Source organism: Mus musculus, chromosome 12, assembly GCF_000001635.26.
Source record: "Mus musculus strain C57BL/6J chromosome 12, GRCm38.p6 C57BL/6J".
NCBI lineage: Eukaryota > Metazoa > Chordata > Mammalia > Rodentia > Muridae > Mus > Mus musculus.
This window is the reverse complement of record NC_000078.6, coordinates 35,440,595-35,445,883: the sequence shown is the minus strand read 5'-3', so window position 1 is coordinate 35,445,883 and position 5,289 is coordinate 35,440,595. Positions and strand designations below refer to the sequence as shown.

At 39.2% G+C, this 5,289-nt stretch overlaps 1 non-coding gene across 1 annotated transcript; it reads right to left on the bottom strand.

Moving 5' to 3' along the window:
* Positions 1 to 4,587: 4,587 nt before the first annotated feature.
* Gm26071 lies at positions 4,588 to 4,694 on the bottom strand. Its single transcript, XR_003950382.1, has one exon. It is a non-coding gene; the product is annotated as a U6 spliceosomal RNA (small nuclear RNA).
* Between the last annotated feature and the right edge of the window lie 595 nt (positions 4,695 to 5,289).

The following is a 5,289-nucleotide window of genomic DNA, read 5'->3' as shown; positions in this document are numbered from 1 at the left end:
CCTACTTTCTCCTCTATAAGTTTCAGTGTCTCTGGTTTTATGTGGAGTTCCTTAATCCACTTAGATTTGACCTTAGTACAAGGAGATAGAAATGGATCAATTCGCATTCTTCTACATGATAACCGCCAGTTGTGCCAGCACCATTTGTTGAAAATGCTGTCTTTTTTCCACTGGATGGTTATAGCTCCCTTGTCAAAGATCAAGTGATCATAGGTGTGTGGATTCATCTCTGGGTCTTCAATTCTGTTCCATTGGTCTACTTGTCTGTCACTATACCAGTACCATGCAGTTTTAATCACAATTGCTCTGTAGTACAGTTTTAGGTCCGGCATGGTGATTCCACCAGAGGTTCTTTTATCCTTGAGAAGAGTTTTTGCTATCCTCGGTTTTTTGTTATTCCAGATGAATCTGCCAATTGCCCTTTCTAATTTGCTGAAGAATTGAGTTGGAATTTTGATGGGGATTGCATTGAATCTGTAGATTGCTTTTGGCAAGATGGCCATTTTTACAATGTTGATTCTGCCAATCCATGAGCATGGGAGATCTTTCCATCTTCTGAGATCTTCTTTAATTTCTTTCTTCAGAGACTTGAAGTTCTTATCATACAGATCTTTCACTTCTTTAGTTAGAGTCACGCCAAGGTATTTTATATTATTTGTGACTATTGAGAAGGGTGTTGTTTCCCTAATTTCTTTCTCAGCCTGTTTATCCTTTGTGTACAGAAAGGCCATTGACTTGTTTGAGTTAATTTTATATCCAGCTACTTCATTGAAGCTGTTTATCAGGCTTGGGAGTTCTCTGGTGGAATTTTTAGGGTCACTTATATATACTATCATATCATCTGCAAAAAGTGATATTTTGACTTCTTCCTTTCCAATTTGTATCCCCTTGATCTCCTTTTGTTGTCTAATTGCTCTGCCTAGGACTTCAAGTACAATGTTGAATAGGTAGGGCGAGAGTGGACAGCCTTGTCTAGTCCCTGATTTTAGTGGGATTGCTTCCAGCTTCTCGCCATTTACTTTGATGTTGGCTATTGGTTTGCTATAGATTGCTTTTATCATGTTTAGATATGGGCCTTGAATTCCTGATCTTTCCAAGACTTTTATCATGAATGGATGTTGGATTTTGTCAAATGCTTTCTCAGCATCTAACGAGACGATCACGTGGTTTTTCTCTTTGAGTTTGTTTATATACTGGATTACATTGATAGATTTCCATATATTGAACCATCCCTGCATCCCTGGGATGAAACCTACTTGGTCAGGATGGATGATTGTTTTGATGTGTTCTTGGATTCGGTTAGCAAGAACTTTATTGAGGATTTTTGCATCAATATTCATAAGGGAAATTGGTCTGAAGTTCTCTATCTTTGTTGGGTCTTTTTGTGGTTTAGGTATCAGAGTAATTGTGGCTTCATAGAATGAGTTGGGTAGAGTACCTTCCATTTCTATTTTGTGGAATAGTTTGTGAAGAACTGGAATTAGGTCTTCTTTGAAGGTCTGATAGAACTCTGCACTAAACCTGTCTGGTCCTGGGCTTTTTTTGGTTAGGAGACTATTAATGACTGCTTCTATTTCTTTAGGGGATATAGGACTGTTGAGATCATTAACCTGATCTTGATTTAGCTTTGGTACCTGGTATCTGTCTAGAAACTTGTCCATTTCATCCAGGTTTTCCAGTTTTGTTGTGTATAGCCTTTTGTAGAAGGATCTGATAGTGTTTTGGATTTCTTCAGGATCTGTTGTTATGTTTCCCTTTTCATTTCTGATTTTGTTAATTAGGATGCATTCCCTGTGCCCTCTAGTGAGTCTGGCTAAGGGTTTATCTATCTTGTTGATTTTCTCAAAGAACCAGCTCCTTGATTGGTTGATTCTTTGAACAGTTCTTGTTTCCACTTGGTTGATTTCACCCCTGAGTTTGATTATTTCCTGCCTTCTACTCCTCTTGGGTGAATTTGCTTTCTTTTCTTCTAGACCTTTTAGGTGTGTTGTCAAGCTGCTAATGTGTGCTCTCTCTAGTTTCTTTTTGGAGGCTCTCAGAGCTATGAGTTTTCCTCTGAGAATGCTTTCATTGTGTCCCATAGGTTTGGGTACGTTGTGGCTTCATTTTCATTAAACTCTAAAAAGTCTTTAATTTCTTTCTTTATTCCTTCCTTGACCAAGGTATCATTGAGAAGAGTGTTGTTCAGTTTCCACGTGAATGTTGGCTTTCTATTATTTATTTTGTTATTGAAGATCAGCCTTAGTCCATGGTGATCTGATAGGATGCATGGGACAATTTCAATATTTTTGTATATATTGAGGCTTGTTTTGTGACCAATTATGTGGTCAATTTTAGAGAAGGTACCATGAGGTGCTGAGAAGAAGGTATATCCTTTTGTTTTAGGATAAAATGTTCTGTAGATATCTGTTAAGTCCATTTGTTTCATCACTTCTGTTAGTTTCACTGTGTCCCTGTTTAGTTTCTGTTTCCATGATCTGTCCATTGGTGAAAGTGGTGTGTTGAAGTCTCCCACTATTATTGTGTGAGGTGCAATGTGTGCTTTGAGCTTTACTAAAGTTTCTTTAATGAATGTGGCTGCCCTTGTATTTGGAGCATAGATATTCAGAATTGAGAGTTCCTCTTGGAGGATTTTACCTTTGATGAGTATGAAGTGCCCCCTCCTTGTCTTTTTTGATGACTTTGGGTTGGAGTCAATCTTATCAGATATTAGGATGGCTACTCCAGTTTGTTTCTTCATACCATTTGCTTGGAAAATTGTTTTCCAGGCTTTCATTCTGAGGTAGTGTCTATCTTTTTCTCTGAGATGTGTTTCCTGTAAGCAGCAAAATGTTGGGTCTTGTTTGTGTAGCCAGTTTCTTAGTCTATGTCTTTTTATTGGGGAGTTGAGACCATTGATATTAAGAGATATAAAGGAAAAGTAATTGTTGCTTCCTGTTATTTTTGTTGTTAAAGTTGGCATTCTGTTCTTGTGGCTGTCTTCTTTTAGGTTTGTTGAGGGATTATCGTCTTGTTTTTTTCTAGGGCGTGGTTCCCGTCCTTGTATTGTTTTTTTTTTCTGTTATTATCCTTTTAAAGGCTGGATTCCTGGAGAGATAATGGGTGAATTTAGTTTTGTTATGGAATACTTTGGTTTCTCCATCTATGGTAATTGAGAGTTTGGCTGGGTATAGTAGCCTGGGCTGAAATTTGTGTTCTCTTAGTGTCTGTATAACATCTGTCCAGGCTCTTCTGGCTTTCATAGTCTCTGGTGAAAAATCTGGTGTAATTCTGATAGGCTTGCCTTTATATGTTACTTGACCTTTTTCCCTTACTGCTTTTAGTATTCTATCTTTATTTAGTGCATTTGATGTTCTGATTATTATGTGTCGGGAGGAATTTCTTTTCTGGTCCAGTCTATTTGGAGTTCTGTAGGCTTCTTGTATGTTCATGGGCATCTTTCTTTAGATTTGGGATGTTTTCTTCAATAATTTTGTTGAAGATGTTTGCTAGCCCTTTAAGTTGAAAAATCTTCATTCTCTTCTACTCCTATTATCCATAGGTTTGGTCTTCTCATTGTGTCCTGGATTTCCTGGATGTTTTGAGTTAGGAGCTTTTTGCATTTTCCATTTTCTTTGATTGTTGTGCCGATGTTCTCTATGGAATCTTCTGCACCTCAGATTCTCTCTTCCATCTCTTGTATTCTGTTGCTGATGCTGGCATCTAATGTTCCAGATTTCTTTCCTAGGGTTTCTATCTCCAGTGTTGCCTCACTTTGGGTTTTCTTCATTGTGTCTACTTCCCTTTTTAGGTCTAGTATGGTTTTGTTCATTTCCATCATCTGTTTGGATATGTTTTCCTATAAGTACTTCTACCTGTTTGGTTGTGTTTTCCTGTTTTTCTTTAAGAACTTGTAACTCTTTAGCAGTGTTCTCCTGTATTTCTTTAAGTGAGTTATTAAATTCCTTCTTTATGTCCTCTACCATCATCATGAGATATGCTTTTAAGTCCAGGTCTACCTTTTCAGGTGTGTTAGGATGCCCTGGACTGGGCGAAGTGGGAGTGCTCGGTTCTGATGATGGTGAGTGGTCCTGGTTTCTGTTAGTAGGATTCTTACGTTTACCTTTCGCCATCTGGCAATCTCTGGAGTTAGTTGTTATAGTTGTCTTTGTTTAGAGATTGTTCCTCTGTTGATTTTGTTACCCTCTATCAGCAGATGTGGGAGACTAGCTCTCTCCTCTGAGTTTCAGTGGTCAGAGCAGTCTCTGCAGGCAAGCTCTCCTCTTTCAGGGAAGGTGCACAGTTATCTGGTGTTTGGACCACCTCCTGGCTGAAGATGAAGGCCCAAAACAGGATCTTTCCCAGAAGCTGTGTTGCTTTTGCCAGGAAGGTGGCCGGTTGTCTGGAGCCGAAGATGGCGCCGCCTCAGAAGCTCTGTGGCTCTCGCCTGTCCCAGAAACGGCTGGCCTCTGTATTCCACACCGTCACCCATGCAGCCTGCCCTCCGCGGAGTCCTGGAGCCCAGAAGTCTCCCGCCGGGGCCTGAGGCAGAAACCTCTCGGGCCGGGCGGACCCCTGTGCTCTCACCAGGAAGGTGGCCGGTTGTCTAAAAATATGGAACACTTCACGAATTTGCGTTTCATCCTTGTGCAGGGGCCATGCTAATCTTCTCTGTATCGTTCCAATTTTAGTATATGTGCTGCCGAAGCGAGCACCAAAAAAAAATATTTTATTCAGATACAAAAAATATATATAGTAAAATATTACATGCACATTAATTTTATACCATCAAAAATGTGGAAGGCCAAGTCATCCTTGTATGCCTACTTTCCAAGAAAGAAGATAAAATTTACTTACTCCTTCCAGCTATTTGAAATTTCTTATTTATTCTTTGCCCCATTCCTAGGAAAAGCTGTAATTTTTCTTCCTCCTACTATAAAATAATTCCTAAAATCTTTGCATCAATAATATTAACTCAAAAGAACAAGTTGTGTGTTTAAGCTAATACACAAATCTGTAATCCCAGGATCCAGGAAGCAGATTGGCTATCAAAGAGATAAAGACTGTGTGTGTGTGTGTGTGTGTGTGTGTGTGTGTGTGTGTGTGTGTGTGTGTGTGTTTTGGGGGTAATCTGGAAAATAAAATTTATAGGAAAGTATCTACAGTCCTATCCCATGAGAGTCACTTAATGATATATTTGCACTAGATAGTACAGTTGTGGAGAGATTTGCATTTAATGATTTTGTTTTGAGGCAGGATTCATTATCTCCCACAGCCATTCAAGTACCAGGATTGGAGAGATGAACAGCC